Source organism: Papio anubis, chromosome 12 (assembly GCF_008728515.1).
Source record: "Papio anubis isolate 15944 chromosome 12, Panubis1.0, whole genome shotgun sequence".
NCBI classification, from domain to species: Eukaryota; Metazoa; Chordata; class Mammalia; order Primates; family Cercopithecidae; genus Papio; species Papio anubis.
In genome coordinates this window covers 2,540,886-2,560,253 of record NC_044987.1, presented here as the reverse complement: position 1 = coordinate 2,560,253, position 19,368 = coordinate 2,540,886, and the positions used below count along the sequence as shown (strand labels likewise).

Below are 19,368 nucleotides of genomic sequence, written 5' to 3'. Positions count from 1 at the left end.
CTGGGAGTGACAGCAATTAGAAGAACCTTTCTGTCCGATGGCCTGCAGCGCTGGTGCAGGGCAGAGCATCATGGGGACTCTGTCCCAAGAACAAATGTTTCCCACTGCCGGCTGTCCTGCAGTGGATGTTATTTTTCTCCCAGCACTGACTTAGTCTCCTTTCCTCTCATGCCACTACCTGTGCTCAGCCATGCCAGCTGGCTCCTCCTGCCTCCAAACCCTTCCTCTTCTCTTTCTTTTTTTTTTTTGAGACGGAGTCTCACTCTGTCGCCCAGGCTGGAGTGCAGTGGCCGGATCTCGGCTCACTGCAAGCTCTACCTCCCGGGTTTACACCATTCTCCTGCCTCAGCCTCCCGCAGCCAGGACTACAGGCGCTCGCCACCACGCCCGGCTAGTTTTTTGTATTTTTTTTTTTAATAGAGACGGGGTTTCACTGTGTTCGCCAGGAATGGTCTCGAACTCCTGACCTCGTGATCCGCCCGTCTCGGCCTCCCAAGGAGTTGCAGCATTGTGCCAGTTTCAGGGTTGAAACTCCTCGGTTGTTTCCAGAGTGTGCAGAGAGACTAGGGGAGCCAACGCCAGTAGGGGTAGAAAGCCTGCAGGATTCTGATCTTCTCTACTCATCCCAGCTGCTGTGTCAGGATCTTTTCTCCCTAGGGGCCACGTGCCCCTGTCCTATGGGGGATTGATGAGAGAGCTGCCCTAGGCTAAAGGAGCATGAGAAGCAAATAGGAAGACTGAGCAGAGAAAGAGGAGTCTCCTTGCCTTGGGCCCACAGCCTCCTTAGCAACGGTGAGTGGAACTGTCTGTGCCCTGCAGGAGAATCCCAGGAAGACACCCACTTTGCCTTCCCAGAGCTAAAGTGCTGATTCAGGCAAAGGGGCCTTTGCATACCTCCCACACAGGTGGGACTCTTCCAAGCCTGCCCGGTGGCCCGGGAGGGTGTGACTGCCTGTGCACGTGTGTGTGTGTCTCCATCGACACAATCGCACAGTGAAAGTCAAACAGTTCGTTCTACATATCTTGGCTATTTACAGTTAGAGCTCCCAACAGCCCAATGAAACAGCAATGGTGATTTTCCTCCTTTATAGGTGAGGAGCACTGCACAGCCACAGATTAAGCGATTCTGCCGAGGTCGCAGAGCTGAACTCCCAGAGGAGGCAGAACAAAACCCCTTTATTCTGATCTGGAACCATGTGCACTCTCCCCCTCCTCCAATTATTGATAGTTGACTCCCTCTCTGGTTTCCAATTGTTTTGCTTTGGATAATATTCAAATAATTTTGTGTTTCTGAAACGCACACCTGCTGGGAGGAGTGAGTTGAGAGGAAGAAGCTGAAAAATGAGCTGGGCTGAGGTATTAAAGTGGTAGAAGAAGAATAATTTACCAAGTGACAACCTAAACACATGTAGTTATAGCCCAGGAAGGCATCGTCTGTTTCCTACGTCGGCCGTCCTTTCACACGCCAGTCACATACCGACTCACCTTCATTGTGAGCGGATGCCTTGAGAACAAAGCTTAGCATCCAGCATGATGCCTACAGCAGGCAAGAGCCCGGCCACCCTCTCTAGCCCCAGACTCATTCCCCGCCCTTGCTCACCACTGTCCTGCATCTTCCCAGGGTGGACTCCAGACATTTAAGCTTTGCAGATACTGTTCCCTCTGCTGAGAAAACCACTCCATCCTCCTCCCCTCCCCAAACCTGTGCCCACCCTCACAGCCTTCCAGAGGCAGCAGACAGGCTGCCTCCTTGGGAAACCTCTCTGGGCACCAGTTTTCACCTCCAAAGTGCAGCCCCCGTTCTGGGCTCCCCATAAACTTGACACGCACACACCTCAGGCTCATCACTGGTCGCCCTGTGGTTTACCATCTCTGTGTATGTCCAGCTCACAGAAGAGACAGGGAGGTTGTCACAGACCCTGGAACGTCCATCCTTGAACACATACTCAGGGCCTGGGCATTGGAATTATACAAATTTGGGTTTTAAGCCCAGTGTTGCCATTTAGTTGCTTTGAGGCTCCTGATGAATCACATAACCGGCTTAGGCCTCTGTTTTTACATCTCAAAAATGGGGACCCTAACTTCATCAGAGGCAGGTTATAAGCAATCAATCAGTGAGGAAATATATGTATGTTTGTGTGTGTGTATATATACACGCTATAGAAAACTTAGACACTTTTGCTTCCCTTCTCTTTAATAGATGTCTCTTCTCTCCAATAAGTGTTTATTGGGTGAATACATGAATATGAAAAAAATATATAAGTGCAAAATGGTTTGATTCAGACTCAAGCTGTGCTGAGGATTGAGAAGGAAAACATCATCAAAAGGAAGTGTGGCCAGGCTCTTCGAGCAGGAGGTGGGCCATGGAGGGATCCGAGCAGGAGGTGGGCCGTGGAGGGATTCGAGCAGGAGGTGGGCCGTGGAGGGATCCCGGATTCGGGGATAAGAACCCTTTAAATTTGGATCTAGGAGACCACCCTCTGCACATTCTCGTACCTTCCTCCTTTCCTTTCCTTCTGGATTTCCTTTTTTCTCTCTGTCTCTCTTTCTCTACCCCTGTCTCTTCTACTCTCTGATTTCTTTCGTCTATTGGACTTGAACATTTAGTAGACACTTGCTACCTCATTTTACCTCCTGTGTGTCTCTAACTTTGAATCTGAACTAGTTAACCCCTAAGAAAGGTCATTTCCAGCTCTGAAATCCTTGGATTTTCCAAGAGCCTCCCCTTCTCTCCACAGGCCCTAGAGAGAGCACCATTAAATGGCCACAGGCCACAGCATCCAAACATAGGAGAAAATGGAGAAATTGGGAGAAAGTGCTCTCAAAATGTTCTTGCCTGATGAATCTTTAATTCTACCCCCTTGTGGCTCAGAACTCCTGCCCTTAAACTGCATTCAGAATGCATTCCGCCAGTGTCCCATTCTCAGGGAGAGACAGGGGAAAAAACTGCTCATCCTTCTCCTGGCTTGTCACTGTAGAGTTGAGATAATAATAGTCTTTTTCTGATCCCCTGAACTTTCCCATCTGCTTCATAAAACAATGGCAATTTTTTTCCCTTGCTCTGTCTTCCTCTCTCTCTTTTATTTTTATCCTCCTACACTATAATTTAAAACTGTGGCAGTGCTATAGCCCTTGAGTTTTTTTTTTTCCTCTTTCTTCTCCCCTTGCTTTAATACATGACTGTTATTTAAAATGGCCTTTCATCTGAGCACCAGGAGGCTGCCTGAGCAAGCTGCCTCCTGCTTTTAGAGAGGGAAGGTAGGGCCAGTGTGGTCCCTGGTCTTGCCTAGCACCTAGTTCTCTTCAATACTGCCATGCAAATCAGAAGTGTTGTTTGTTCTTTCTGAAAGAAGTCATCAGAAGGCAAGGTCTGGAAGTGCCCTTACCTCAGAAATGGACATCATATCAAGCTGGTGGCTGTCAGTGGTCCACCACACATCAGGTCCAAATAAAGCAATTTCAGCTGAAGGCAGTAAATTCAGTGTGCTCATCAATGCCAAGAGGGGAACGTGTATCAGCCACTCAGCATGGAGACTCAGCTGTTGCTGTGCAGGCTTTTGCTCAGCTGAGCTGCCAATCACCATTCAGATGCATCTCTCCTCAGTTGGATGGGCACTGCACAGGAAAGGGTGGTGGCCAGGGACTGCTTTCCCAGGGGAAATGTCATCTATTTTGGGGATCAGAAAGGAAGGCATCGGACACTGGTGTTTCCCGTACCAACTCTGCAGCATTCCCTGCCATGGACACTCATTCAGCTGCTGCTTTGGGGCACTGGCTGGAACATGCTCCACACACTTACTATCTCTGCGACAGTTCAGTTCCGTGAATGCACCTGTACCTCTGAAAGTGATTTTGGCCTTGTCTTTTCTCTCTCCAGAGCCCCCTCTGAACTGGCATCAGCAAAGCAATCATATTCTAAATGAGCTTCATGAAGAATAATACTCCATTGCAGTAAAATACCAGGGACAGGATAAGGCTGAAGGCTAGAAAATAAATCGTGTGTGTGTGTGTGATGAGAGGGTGTGTGTGTGTGTGTGTGTCAGGGTAAGGTGTGTTCCAGCCCTCATGGACATGGTGATCACTTCCTTCTTGAATTAAGCAGCCCTCCCACCAACTGGAGAAGGAACTCCCTGGGGAAGACAGGGACCGCCTGTCCCCAGCTGATCTGCTGAGGCAGTCACCCACCTGCAAGAAGCGGACAATGTTTTAATGCTGGCTATGTGGGTTGTTTCCTTGGCTGTGATGCCCAAAAGGACTGGCGGCAGGAGGAATTCCCGGAGAACTGGTGTCTTGTATCAGGTTGTTGGGTTTCAAATCCTAGGTGTCGTTGCTTCAGTCCGTCTCTCTCCTTGGAATCCTCCTTTCCTTTAAACATTGGAAATGATGCTTAAAACCATGTACAACTATTAAGGTAAGAAAGGCTGAGAAATCAGGATCCAGGCTTTTCTCCTGAATGTGGTGTCTCACCCTGATGTGGTAAAGGTCATGGTCCCCGGCCAGGCACTTTCTCTTGGTTTTCTCTTCAACTCATGAAAGGACCATTTTAATCAACGTGTTTACCTTCCCCCCCGACAATCCAAGGATGTCCAAAGAATTTTAATTTTCTCTATCTTAGTCCAACTTCATTGCCATTGCTGGTATATAGCTTAATTAACAATCTATTTTAAGATATTGTTTTAAATGATTTTCACTTATCACCAGTTTATCACCTTCTTTGTCTTTATTTCTTCCTGCATCTCAGACCTTTCATCTGGGATTATTTTCCTTCTGCCTTAATCCTCTTTAGGATTTCCTCTGCAATAGCTCTGCTGCTGGTGGCATGTTTTCTCAGTTTTTGTTTAGTGAAAATGTCTTATTTTATCCTGATTCCTGAACGGTACTTATTCTGATACAAAATGTTAAGTTGGAAGTCATTTCCTTTCAGTTTCCTAAGGAACATTTGACTCTCAGTTCTGCTGTTGAGAAGTCAGCTGTCAATCTTATTTTTGTTTCCATGAAAGTTATCTGCCTTTCTCCCCAACCTCCAACAACCCCTGTTGCTTTTAAGATTTTTTCTTTGGATTTGGCTTTTTGTAAGTTCACAATGCTGTGTTAGCTATAGATTTCTGTCTTTAACTTTTCTTTGGATTTGTTAGTATTCTGGAATCTATGGATTCCACTAATTTTTTTATTAATTCTGGAAAATTCTCAGCCATTGTCTCTTCAAATATTGCCTCTTGTCCCCTTTTCCCTTTCTTCTCTCCTTTTGGGACTCCTCACTAAATGTAGACAAGACCCCTCCCTCTGTCAATGTCCTTATGACTTCTTTGGTATTCTTCATTTCTTTCCTTACTTAACTCACAGTTAATTGATTATTTAGCTGTGTCTCATATTCTTTTAGGCCTTTACACTGGTATTTTTAATTCTTCTTTTCTAGAAGTCCTATTTTTACTTTTTTCTCAAATATGCTAGTTACCTTTGATAGGTTTATTTTCCAATATTATTAGTCAAGTTTGTCATGCATTTCTTTATATAAAGATAGTTGTTTTACAGTCAATGTTTCATGATTCCATTATCTGATATGTTTGTGAATCTGTTTCTGTTGTCTACTTTATGCTGTTCTCACTCTTAGTGTCATGTTTTCTTGTGTGCCTGGTTACTTTTGGCTCTGTGAGGATCATTATATTTTTTGGCTCTGTGAGGATCTTTGTATTTTTTTTTACAAAAGGCTGAAAAATTTTGAGCCCTAAAATGAAAGCACCTTCCTTAAAGAATGATTTGTATTTACTTCTGCAAGATGACCGAGGTCTATGTAAACTAAATTAAGGGTGTCTTTCCTAGCTAGCCCAGGTAATTCAAACCATAACACAGTTTCTTGAAGAGGATGTTTGTCTTTTGGTTCACTCCCACCTTGGGGATGCAGCTTTTTGCAGTCTCCACTTATTGTACAGTGGTTTTCCTATTAGACTCCATCACTTCAAAAGGGTGTTGGGCTTTGATTCCTGTTCCCCTGTCCTTTCAGGTTGTCAAACAAAGGCTTCAATTTGCCTGACTCAGCAAATGCCCCCAGGTCAGGAACCAGCTGTCTTTTGGTTCATGTTTTTCCTTTAATTTAGGGTCTGGTAATTCTGTACCAGGAAGGAAGCTTTTGATGCTTTTAAGAAAGATGTAAACTGTCTCATCCAATTCCTTTAGTAGTTTTCAAAGGGAGGGTAGCCTGAATAGCCTAATCTGCAGTACCTGTTTAAACCACATCCCACATCTGCTCTCTGTCCACAGTCTGAAACTTCCTTATGTAATGACGAGCATACCTGTGAGGAAAAGGCAAGGCATGTGGAAGCCACTCCATGGCTCACCAGCTGTTTCAGTTTGTACAAAGATCAAAGTTTATATCTTTCTGTGTCTCTGTATCCTTGGATGCGAAATGGCGGGACCAACAGCCTGCAGTGCCTATGCCTACCCCACAGGGTTATTCCAAAACTCAAAATGATCCTCGATGTGTATTTTCCTGGACTCAGTGGTGTGTATGAATGTGTCATTTGGAATTTCAAGCCTACTACTTATGTGTGGGACTTGGAATTTTCTTGCTTGTCAAAGAGGGGAGGGCCAAAGGGCAAACGTAGGGTCAGGAAGAGGCGCAGGCGTCCACCCATGAGAAGAAAATCTTCAGGCTAAAAGTGAAAGCAGGGCAGCAGTGAAGCACAGGTGCTCCAAGCCTGAGGCTTGCCTCACCCTGTCTTTCCACCCGGGCAGAGAGTGATGACTGGGAGGCAAGGCCGTGACCTTCTGTTTGGAATGTCTGGAAAGCAGGTTTGTCCTTGGAGTACTCCCTGCCACAGGCCCCTCAGCCTTTCTCCTACCTCTCATTTTCCCTCCCTTCTTAGCCAGGGCTGGCCACTTAGCATCAGTTCTACTTGGCGGGCTTTCTTTTCCTCATCTTTATCTTAACATTTCTTTCCCATCTTATGAGAATTTGCATATCTACCTACAATCAACCTTTCAGCTCACCTCCTTATCAACGCCACCATCCTCACTTCTCATTTGTTTCTGACAGGCATCATGTAACAAATCGTTAATTTGATGAGCTTGATATAGCCCACCGACTAAACGGTGAGCTGAAGTCAGGGCTGGCTGCAGGAATATCCCATACTGTTCAGCCACCCATTCTCTTGAGAGCAGAGAGTTCCCCAAAAAGAGTGGAAATGGGAGAGGAGCGATTCTGTGGGGCATCTGGCAGCAGGAAAAGAAAGCCTGGAACAATAGTTTTCCATGGGGAAACCTGGAAGACAGGGTTGCACAGAGGCACCTGAGGCGAGAGGTGTAGATGAGTAGATGGATAAGAAGTTGGTTAATAAAAGAGAGAGAAGAACAACTTGTAGCTTTGAGATACTTCTTGGTAATTATAGATGGGAAACACAGGCTCGGATGCACGAATACCTGGGTCTTTTGGTCCTGATACATGGCTGGGTAATCAGAACAGCCGTCCATGTGCACCATGATTTCTGAAACCATTGTTCAGAGTGACATTGATTGTCTCTGAAAGGTTAATGGGTATTTACGTAGGGAGGAAAAATGTACCTTGGTTAAATAAGTTTAAGCAACTGTGTGTGCTCCATTTCCCATTTGGAGATCCATAGGATATATAAGAACTTAAACATTCTAAAAATCCTGCACTTAATCTAACGAACCCAGTTTCCCCAGACTTGTGTGACAAAGACGTCCTCTTTGCAGAATACTAATTACAGTACCCTCTTGCAGGATACTTAGAAGAAAATGTTGATTCTAAAGCCATAGTAGGTTCTGTTTTACCTTTGCTATTCAGGGATTCTCTGTCTGACAACAATGTTTCTAGAATGGTAACTGTGAGCAAAATGTCCTTTATGGAACACATCCCATGTCCTGGAGCTTAGGATCTGGTAATCTTCTATCTTACCAACTGATGGTAATGACCCCTCCATTTATTGAGGGCCTGTTAGTCTCCTAGGTGCTTTTTCTGTGCATGACTTCTAATCCTCACTATGATCCCACAGGAGAGATAGCATTACCCCATCTCCCCTATGAGAAAATGGAAAGTTGAGCTTATGAAATAATGTGCCCAAGGTAAGTGGCTAAGCCAGGATTTGATCCAAGGTCTGGCTAACTCTAACATAATGTTTGTTTCCATCACACGATACCCATTATGAAAATGGGGCACATTTCAAAAAACAGAGCAGAATGATTTAAAAAGCAAATAAATTTAGCAGCCTGTCTAGTTATATACAAGGACCACTTATTGATTGAATGCTAGCTCTAGGGAAAAAAAAATCTGAAAATTATCTAGCCCTATTTTTTATGTTTCCCCTCACAAATAAAGAAACTGAGATCTGTAGAAAGTGAAATGACTTGCTGAGGCTCACGTGGCCAGCTGGTTTCAGAGTCAACATGATCACTACCAGCTACCCTGACTTCCAGTCCAGAGTCATTTTTACCCATAGTGATTTTTCCCCTTCCTCTCAGAGACATTTTGTCAGGCTGACTTGCCAAAATGCTCAGTTTGCAGTGTGAAGATGATAAAGACCTCCTCAGGCCTGCCCTCAGCTCGTCCCCTCTATGAGGAGGCATCAGGATCAGAGGTTGTCCTTTCCGTCTGCATATACTGAGGACCTCGTGCAGAGGAGATAGGAGCTCAGCTTGCCATCATACTGCATGCTCCTAAGTTCTCCCCGGATATGGAATCTGGAGAAATGAGGCAGTATCTGCAGGTTTAGCTGGGAACTCAAGCCAAGCAGGGGCTGGAAGGCAGCTCTCCGGACTCTGCCAAAGCCTCTTCTCACCTGGTGTTCTTTGCTGTCCAGACTCCTGGCCTCTTGTCCACCAATTCTTCTAGATTTGAGCTGCCAAGTAAAGCCAGCAGCCAGGTGCTTATAGCCGTTAGATGCACTAACAGGGCCTGCGTGTTCTACTGAGCACCCGGCTAGAGACAGACCTGATCTCCTGCCTGCCCCTCCCTGGGGAGTGTCTCCCCACAACCCATCTTCAGACCCAGCATTCTTCAATCTCCTTCTTGCCCACTTGTCTCCTGGTTGCTTCTTCTATGATATCTATGATTCCTCTCTTCCTTTTGTCTTTATCTAGAACTGTTGCGTTGTTTCCCCCTCACCTTTTCCCATGTTCATAGAAGGCCAGTCTCCTCCTCCCCACACCTCTGTGTCTCATCCACTGTGAAGGCACTTAGTTTTCACCCTCTCCGTAGCTGCTCCCCCTCCTAACAGTGTCTCTCTGTGCTCCACTGGGGCGTTGTTCTCAAATCACTTCTACCACCGTCCTTCCTTTGGCCACTCTTCCCTCACTTCCTTTCATTTTCTTTGACCTCTTTATATATTTTTTCTTCTCCAGCGTGATCCCCTCTCCCTCTCCCATTTCTATAAGAGTCTTGGTTTCTGTATTACTGGAAGACAGCACCACAATTCTCTGGTGATGGTGATGGCTGCTGGGTTAAAGGACATCAGTGTCTCCTCTTCTCAATGGGTTTGGATAGCTTCCAGTGAGACCAGAATCCTGTTGTCCCTGCTGGGATTCTCCAGCCTGGGGTTCTCTTTCTTGGTGCCATTGATACTTGGGCTGGCTAATTTCTTCTTGTGGGGGCTGTTTGCCTATGATGGGATATCGGGCAACACCCCTTATCTGTACCCACTAGATACCAGTAACGTGCACATCCCAATTGTGATAACCAAAAATGTCCCCAGACATTTCCAGATTTCCCCTGGGAGGCAAAATCTTCCCTATTTGAGAAGCACAGCCCTAGCCCACAGCCTGCAACCTTACTTCTAGAACCACATGCTGAGTTGAGGTTTCTGATGCCTGTTGGATAAGCAGAAAAAGATGTGGAAGTGATGGAAGCTGTCAGTGGAGATACACAAGCAGCATGTTTGCCAAGATAAATTTGAGCCTGCCATTTTTTTTTTGGGGGGGGGTCTCTTTGGTTTGAGTCTGATCTCTTTTTACTCCTTTCTCTTAGCTCTTTATCAATCTCTTCTCTTTAGCCTTCCTTCACTGTAATTCAAACTTCTTTCTCTCCTGACAACATGAGACTCTTGAGTCACAGACTGCTAAAAACAGCTCTGATTAAGCCCTTTAAATGATTCCTGCAGAAGTGGCTCTGACGGTGTTCCATCTGTACCCTCAGAAAGGTCAAGGTGTCACTCGGCTGCTCGAGGGAACTCTGCTTCTGGGCTCCCAGGTGGTTAATGCCTGTTTGATTAGCTGTAAAACAAAATCCAGAAAATGCCAAGAGGCAAATCTCAATTCACCTTTCAGAATGAAGCTCACTGCCCAGTCAGAGAAGGGGGTGCAGAGTGGGTGGTGAGATCCACAGCTGTTAAATTCGCAACAGGTAAGCCAGCAAATAGACTCAGTCCTAGTGCGGCTGCCCTCATCTGCCGAACCTCCTGAGTCACCTTCACCTTTCTGCTGCGGACTCTTGGCTGGAATGTGGTTCAGTCCTATTCGCTCTGCCTTCCCCTTGGTGCCCACTTCCATTCCAGGTGGCCTCCCCCTTCCCTGCTCCACTGCTGTCTTGTTGCTTTCCTTCCAAGCTCACCTCTACACCCAGGAAGCTGGTCTCAGTTGCACATCTTCACCTCACTCCTCTCACAAATGCATCTCACTCCCAAATCTGCTGCAAAACATCAGAACCAAAGAGTAAATTAAAAAAAAAAAATAGACATACCCAGTGAACATCCTCCCACCTGTCGAGCACCTCCCACCTTCTCTTCTCTCTCCCTGCACCACATCTGTGCATACTCCTTCCTAGAAGACAAATGCGGAATATTCTGTCTAGGCCATGCAGAGGGTGGGCTCCCAGGAACCATCTCCTCATTCAGTTCTGTCTTGCACACACCACACACAATGGTTCTAATGCCATGATGGTCTTGCTTGTCAACATCCTTTTCATGTTATTTTCCAAATCCCAGTGTGGTCCCCTCATGTGCAGCCCTTCATTGAGGAAGACAGCACTGCTGACCCGACCATAATCATGACCACAGCATCTGGAATGAGCAGTGCTCATCACCCAGTGCTTCCTTCACCCCTCCAGTATCCATCACTGGGGCAGCATGCCAGGAAAGTCGACCAGGATTTAGAATGCCATCATGGCCCAGGCCCAGGGCCAAGCTAATCACTTGCACTGTTCGGCCTCTGCAACAGGTACACTTTCCTCTCTCACTGAACCAGTCAGCCACCTTCCACCTTTGAGTTCCATAATTTTGCCAGCTTTTTCTCGTTCTCTTTGCTCTTCTCATTTATGGCTCACCAGGCCCTTTTTTCACCACGACATTCCTAAAGAGAGGTGCTTGCTGGATGCAAGCTGGCGCTCACTGTGTTGGTTGATTTTTTTTTTTTTCCTCCCGGGCCTGTGTGGACCAGCAGTGCATCTGTAGAAAGCCCCTACCGATGGTTCCCAGTGACTTCAGGAGAGGCAGACGTGGGCCGATTAGCCCCACTCTCACATGTGGCCCCAGCGATTCCAGTCGCAGGAGAGTGGGCCTGCCACCCACGGACCCGTGCTATCGTCAGGGCCCCTAGCTCCCACAGACAGGATGTATGTGTTTGTCTGGCTGCATTTCTGCAGGAGCATCTGTCACTCTCCAATATTTCCTTTATCATTGCGGCAAATTATTTAAACACTACCCACTGAACCCCATCTGTCACCGCGCCCCATCTCTGTCAGGGCCCTGCCTCCCCAGGTCTGCAAAGAAACTCGCTGGCAAAGGCTCTGTGCCAAACAACAGGGCAAATTAAATCAAAGCGTGCTCTGGCACCCAGGGGGAAAATGCACATCAGTTTTGACTTATTGCATGAAGCACGCTTACAAGAGAGAAAGCAGCGGCTTTTGTCACTGCAAGGGGCCATGAAAAATGAATTAGGGCCTCTGCTGAGAGAGGGCATGGAGGAGAATCTTTCATTCTGAGATGTTGTCCTTTCTCACCTTGCAAGAAGGAAATAATAAAAGGAGAACTTGTGGAAGGTCTAAGTATCTCCAAGCTTTGACACTATCCTAAAGCACTTCTGGGTGTAGAAAGGAAGTGATGAGTTGGAGAGAAAAGGACTTTGAGAGGGTTGGAAACAGCCTGAGTTACATGGTGCCACCAGAGGGTGAGAACTTGAGCAGGTGCAGGTAAGAGCTAGCAGCATCCGTCCATCCCAGGAAGCTGGAGCAGGGAGGGACAGAGGGAAATGCAGGTCTGATCCTCACTCTGCCCTGCAGTGTGGCCTGGGAACTCCTGAAGAAGCCAGCATGCCAAGGGAGCCGAACCAATGTCACCAAACCCTCAGTACACATCACTTGCTGGGATAACTCTTCTTCACACTTGATCTCTTTCAATCCCCAGATTCTCATGAGATAGGAATTATTTTTGCCCTTCTTACAGATGAGAAACTTCAAAAAGTTTAAAGCAGTTGCTTGCGGTCATCCAATTTATGTGTGGCAGGGCCAGGATTCCAAACTACATCCATCTGATTTCAAAGCCCATTGCCTCTCTTTATAAAAGAATTTCTCCTCTGTCTTCCTGCTCCCCGTGAGACACAGCTCATTTGTTTTCCTATAATGAGGGAGGGGCCTTCGATTTCCTAATAGATTGCTCACCTGCCATCCTAATGGAACTGGCATTTACTGTGGGTTTAGCTGCAGAGCCTTCCCCACCAGACACATTTGTACTTCGTGACAGCGAGAACACATGGACAGCTGCTGGGGCATTTCTAACACAGCCCTTCTCGGGCAGAGATCTTGGCTGGGGACAGCATGACTCCATCCTCCAGGAGAGGACAAGCCATGCAGCATCTCTAATTAGAACCCAGGATGGAACTTTCAGCTTAATGAACTGGGAGTTGGAAACGCTCAGCTGGAAATGAGTTGGTCTGGCAGAAAGGACATAGGACCGAGGGACACATTTTCTAAACTCTGTCCTAATCTCAGTTGGTGATCATCTTCTGCTTCTGTCTATCCATCAGTTGGTTATTAGACTCTGTTATTGTGCATTTTCCTCAAGTTCAGAGTGAACACGCATTAAATATATTGGACATTGGCTTAAATGGATGATTTTTCCTGTAGTCTTCTAGGAGGTCGCTCAGTGTTGCCAAATACTTGGGCAGTTCTTGGACTGCTGACATATTTTAAATAGAATGTGCCACCCTAAGTAGTGTCTTTGCTTTTTGCACTCTCTCAAAACTAGGGAAGTCCCAGGTCAATTACCATAGTGTTGTGCTTTGCCATTGTGATTTTCTCACCTAGGGTTCTCTCTGTGTATTTCTTGAGAGTTTGGACTCATTTAACTTCAGCCGTCTTTCAAAGATTGTTGGCCACAAAAAAGAAAGCGGACAACTCTGGACCTAGGGCTACAGTGCCAAGGAACCATTGATCTAAAATGAGGCTCTTGTGTGGCCCGCTATTTCCGTTCCACACAAGTAAGCAGGGACACCACATGGAAGAGAGAATGATGCTTATGACTTTGTCAAAATTCATAAGCACATTATTGTAGTGAATGAGTGTTCATCTGTAAGATAGTGACAGACATCCTTCATGTGTGTGACAGTCAAACTGAATGTTCAGTTCAATTCAGTCAAAATAGTCCAATTCAGTAAACACCCAATAGTTCTGTTTGGAAGCATCTTCTGTGCTTAATTCCATAAGTTTCCTATTTGTGTCCTGCCCCTGATTTAACTGCTAGAAACATTACTCATCTCTTTGTGATTTTAAAGTGAGCATTGACCACCTCCCCTGCCTTAGTTTCTCTGTGAGTCGCTGCTAGATAGGGCTGTGGGAGCAGGCTGATGAGAGGTCAGAATGATGTATCTAGAATCTGCCTCCTCACAAATATATGATTTTCTAATATAATTGTGCTTTTAAAATAGTTGCCATTTTAAATATGAATGTAAGTTTTGATGTGATTAATATTGGAAAGAGTCTTAAATTCGAATGTATGCATTTAAAAGGAAAAAAAAGAAGACCCTGAGGCAGGGTGAGGAACCTCTAGAGAAGCTCAGATGAAAAAAAGAAATGTAGAAACTGCACATTGCAGAGTGGTGGCGCTGCAGGGTCAGCTGTAAAATAGTTTTTTAGGCCTGGCTTGGTGGCTCATGCCTGTAATCCCAGCACTTTGGGAGGCCAAGGAGGGTGGATCACGAGGTCAGGAGTTCGAGACCAGCCTGACCAACATGGTGAAACCCCATCTCTACTAAAAATACAAAAATTACCCAGGCGTGGTGGTGCATGCCTGTAATCCCAGCTACTCAGGAGGCTGAGGCAGGAGAATCATTTGAACCCGGGAGGCAGAGGTTTCAGTGAACCAAGATCATGCCCCTGCACTTCAGCCTGGGCAACAGAGCGAGACTCCATCTCAGAAAAAAAGTAGTTTTTTAGTTGATCACCAGTAAATCAACTAGGACAGTTTTGGGATTTTTGTTTGTTTGTTTGTTTGTTTTTTGAGATGGAGTCTCTCTCTGTTGCCCAGGCTGGAGTGCAGTGGGTGAGCTAGGCTCACTGCAACCTCGGCTCACTGCAACCTCTGCCTCCCAGATCAAGCAATTCTCCTGCATCAGCCTCCTGAGTAGCTGAGATTACAGGATGCCCGGCTAATTTTTGTGTTTTTGGTAGAGATGGGGTTTCACCATGTTGGTCAGGCTGGTCTCGAAACCCTGACCTCACGTGATCCACCTGCAACTAGGACAGTTTTGTGTAGAATCAGCTGATCAAGGCATTTGCCTGGGTGGCGGGAGCAGGAGAGATGTACCTTAGGAAAAACATGGAAACTTTTGTGAATGGGAAACGAGGGAGGAGGAGGACTAGCATTTAAGTTATTTCGTGACTTTCTGATTAGCAGAGAACTCAGCCTGGCCCCAGACTCGAAGCGAAAACCTGGCTGAAACAGGCAGTCTTTCTTTAGTTACCACAGGAGCCCATGGATGAATCAGTGTTAAATCTAAAAATTCACACAGCCTTTTAAAAATAAAATAAAATAAAAATAAGAGAACATAAGTTCAGAGAAATTAAGTGAATTTCTCAAAGTCACACAGCTAATTAGTAGCAAAAGTAAGGCTTCCAGACAGTGTAACTATTTTTGTAACAGTCTTTCCACAGCATCATGCTGTCTCTGAATTACCATGGGAATGTTTATTTTTTGCTTGCTTGTTCTATTTGTTTTTAAGAAAGTTCTAAAGCTTTGCTTTGGACAGAGGTGCTTCAAAATGTGGATGATGTAATTAGAAGCAAGAGAAACCAAAAAATGAATTAAAAAGTCCACAAAAAAATTATTAATATGGCACTCAGTATTAAGCTGAAATTCTGGTACAAACTTGTGTCCTCAGGTTTGACTTGTCTGTGGTTTGCACAACTAGGCTATAAAATATTTCAAAAAATGATTTTATTCACAATCTGGCCAACCTGGCTTGTTTTGGCTAAAGAGCTACATCAAAAAAGGGTCACCAGATGGGAAAGCCTTCGTCTCCGGGGCATGGCCTAAAACACAGCTGAATTTTCTGGTGTTGGCAGTAGAATACCACGGGACCTTCTGTTCAAATGTGCCCTGAACCCATTAAGTCATGAGCCTCAGCCTGGTTTAGAGAGTGGCTTCTAGGCGTCTTGCCTCGTTTTCTCTGAGCACCACTTGTGGACCTACTTTCTTTAGGAAAGGGAGCCGTTGGCAGCTCAGATGTGAAACGGGGTCATGGAAAGAGAGTATGCTTAGGAGTCGAAGGATCTGGGCACTGTCACTGGTTCTCATTTTAGCTGCGCGGTCATGCATACGTCTGTTAGCCTGATATGAAGGTGACACAGGTCACTCATTTCATTTGGGGTGGCCGGGTGTACTAACCCAGTGTCCTCTTCCTTATTTGTAGAAAAGGTGGGCTTTTCATGGAGATAAGAACCGTGCTTTGGCCAAGAGAGTAGAGGTGGCTCCACCTCCCTGCCAGAACTTCCAAACAAGCTTTCAAGGTTCAAGGTTCTTCACATGGCACCTCATTTCCCTGAGCCTCCGTTTCCTCATGCTTAAAATCAGGTTGTCTTGAAGCCCGCGCCACGGTGGGTGGAAAGGACTGCCACAGGACTGTGTGGGAATCACTGGGGCATGTATTGGCATGCCAGGCATGAGTGCACCTGGGGGGCACAGACACATGGCTCACAGCACTGCAGCTGTGTGGAAACCAGCTTCCTCCTCCCTTTTGCAGTGGTTATAATACTTTGAAGAGCAGGGCCTACCAGTAGGGTATGTACTGGGGAGAGGAAAGATCCTGGTCTTCTTCTTTGTTTAGTCAGAATTGGTTAAATGCACAACTGGTAGTTCAGAATGTCCATGTTTCAGACCTAGTTAGATGGAGGCATCTCTGACATGCCTTTTAAGATTGAAGGCAGAAGCACAGAAGGCCGTGCCAGCACAATGGGAGATAGAAAGCTTGTACCTCATTGTCTGGAGAATAGATAGGTTGCAGGCTTCAGTAGAATAGGAGCTGCCAGTCAAACCTTTTTAATAGAATGGGAGCAGATAGATTTCAATAAAAGAAATGAGTATAAATATTGTGAGTGGAGGAAGGGAGAAAGCAGACAGATCATGTTTGATGAGTCACAGTGGGGAAACTTTGCACGAAGTTTACATTGAAAACCCATAAAGCCAAGGTGGGTGACTGGGTTGAATCCATCGACAGCTGCAGATCCAGGGCTTGCCTCATGGGCATCCATTAAAGAGGCTTCAGCTGAATAAAGAGCCCTCCAAGTCTGTGTCTTGCCCCAAATCTAAGCCCATCACAACCAAGTGCAATGAGCATTCAGCTATCTGTTTTATTGGCATCCTCCACCCCCTATACAGAATCCACGGAACCCTGAGTGCCTGCAGCTGGTGCCTTATTAGCTGGGGGTACTCTGAAATAATTCTCCCAGGAGTCTCTCCGGACCAGCAACCCCTTCCACCATAGTCCCAGAGCGTTCTTTGTTAGCGGCTGCCTGATTTGTCCCCAGATTAGCAAACCAACCACCTACCAAGGCCTTTTGGCTCCTTCTCCCCACTGCCCCAGGTTCCCAGGATTTCTGTGTCTTTTACCCCAGGGGCGGGACTTTTGGCCATTTTATTTGCCACTTGACATGGTTGGCTAAGGCTGCTATAACAAAATACCATAGATGGAGTGGCTTAAACAACAGACATTTACTTCTCACAGTTCTGGAGGTTGGAAGTTCGACTCAAGGTACTGGCAGATTCAGTGTCTGGTGGGGGATCTCTTCTTGACTTGTAAGTTGTTGCCTTCTTGCTGCTTCCTCACATGGCAAGGGGAGAGAGAGAAAGATCATCTCTTTTTTATCTCTTCTTACAAGGACATTAATTCCATTCATAAGGACTCCACCCTCCTAAGCTAATCACCTCCCAAATGCCTCATCCCCTAATACCATCACAATGAGGATAGGTCTTCATCATAGGAATTTTGGAGGAACACAAACATCTACTCCATAGCATTCTGACCCTGTCATTCCTCCCAAATGTATGTCCTTCTTACATGTGCAACACACTTATTCCATCCCAACAGCCTCAAAATTCTTAACTCGCTCCAGAATGAACTCTAAAGTCCAAAGTCTCATTTAAATATCATCTTAATCTGGTGTGAGACAGAATTTCTTTGCAGCTGTGAACATGTGAAAACAAGTTATGTACTTCCAAAATACAATAGTAGGACAGGAATGGGGTAGGCATTCCCATTCCAAGGGGGAGAAAAGAAAGAAGGGGCAACAGTTCCCACGCAAGACTAGACTACAAGGCAAACTCCATGAGATCTTAAGGCTCAAGAATTGTCCTCTTTTGTTACAGGAATATATCTTCTTTTGTTTGATGCTCTGCTTTCCAGATCCAGTTTGGGTGGCAGTCCTGCTCCCACAGTTCTGCAAGGCAGGTGTTGCAGCTCCATGGCCTTGGGCAGCTCCAACCCCAAGGCTGTTCAAGGGGGGCATCTGGCCTGTTGAAACTGAGGTGATGCTCCCCTGCCCTCATGTGAAACTTAGGAGGCAGCCCTGATCTCTGAATCACTTTTTTGGGTCATTCTTCCCTTGTCTTGAAGAATGGCACACATTCATAGCTGAGTAGTTCTAGGTAAAATCCAAGAAGTCAGACAACCTTCCTTCTTTCTGTTTTCTTCAGTTTAAACCAGCAGTTCTCCTGCTAGGTCAGCTGATTAGCTTGTGGTTCACATCCACACTGATTTCCTTATCAAGCAATGAGTCTGCCACACACTTAGTGTGGTTTTCCAAACATGCTTTTACATTTTTTATAATTTGGACCAGCTGAGAATTTTCCAGATCTTTATGTTCTGGTTCCCTTTTTTCCTGAAAAATTCCGTCTTCAATTCATTTCCCTTTCTTACATGTTATTATTAGCGGTCAAGAGGAATCAAACTGTTCCTTCAACACATTGCTTAGAAATCTCCTAAGCTAAATATCCAATTTCATCCTTCACAAGTTCTACCTTCCACACAAAACACTAGAACATGAACAATATTCATCAAAGCTCTTTGCAATTTTACAGCAAGGATTACCTTTCCTCCAGTTTCTAATAACATGTCCTTTTTTTCCGTCTGAAATCTCATCAGAATGGCCTTTACCATTCATATTTCTACCGATATTATGTACACGATTATTTAGGTATTCTCTAAGAAGATGGAAGCTTTCTCTCCGGTTTTCCTGTTTTCTGTTGCAACCTTCACCAGAATTGCCTTTAGTAGAAGACAGGATTCCTACAATGGAATGGCTTGGTCATAGGGCATGTTTATTTTCAATGTTTATATTGCCACCCAGCTTGCCCTCCATAAAGGCTGTGTCAATTAGCAATCTCACCAACAAATAGAAATGTCTATTTTCCCACCCTTTGGCCTACAACAGATACTTTCAATAGTTTACATTTCCGCCAGTGTGATAGGCAGGAAATTGCACCTATTTTAATTTGCATATTTCAGTTACCAGGGAAGCTAGTGTGCATATTTTTTCATATTTCGTGTATTTATTGGATATTTGTATTTCTTCTGTGAATTGCTTGTCCATGTTCTTCATCCATTTTTCTATTGGGTTGTTGATCGTTTTGAAAATTGATTTGTGAAAGCACTGTATACATTATAGATGTTAACCCTTTGTTATGAAGGTTATAAAGGGTGCAGATATCCCTCCCAGTTATTTTCTTGTCTTTTACTTTATTTTATAGTATCATTTGTCATACAACAGTTTTAGATTTGCATGTAATAAAATCTGTCAATCTATTCCTTTATGGCTTTATCATCTCGTGTTTTGCTTAGGCAGGCTTGCATTTATACATATACTGTATTGTATATTTGCGTAAGGCATCTTAAATCTCTTAAAAATAAAGGCAAGATATAAAGAGATGAATGAAT

At 45.3% G+C, this 19,368-nt stretch overlaps 1 protein-coding gene across 14 annotated transcripts in view; it reads left to right on the top strand.

Annotated features, from left to right (window-relative positions):
• The window catches only part of NTM (neurotrimin), a 1,410,016-nt gene that overhangs the window by 1,318,951 nt on the left and 71,697 nt on the right, over nt 1-19,368 (top strand). The gene's annotated exons all lie outside the window — the stretch shown is intronic.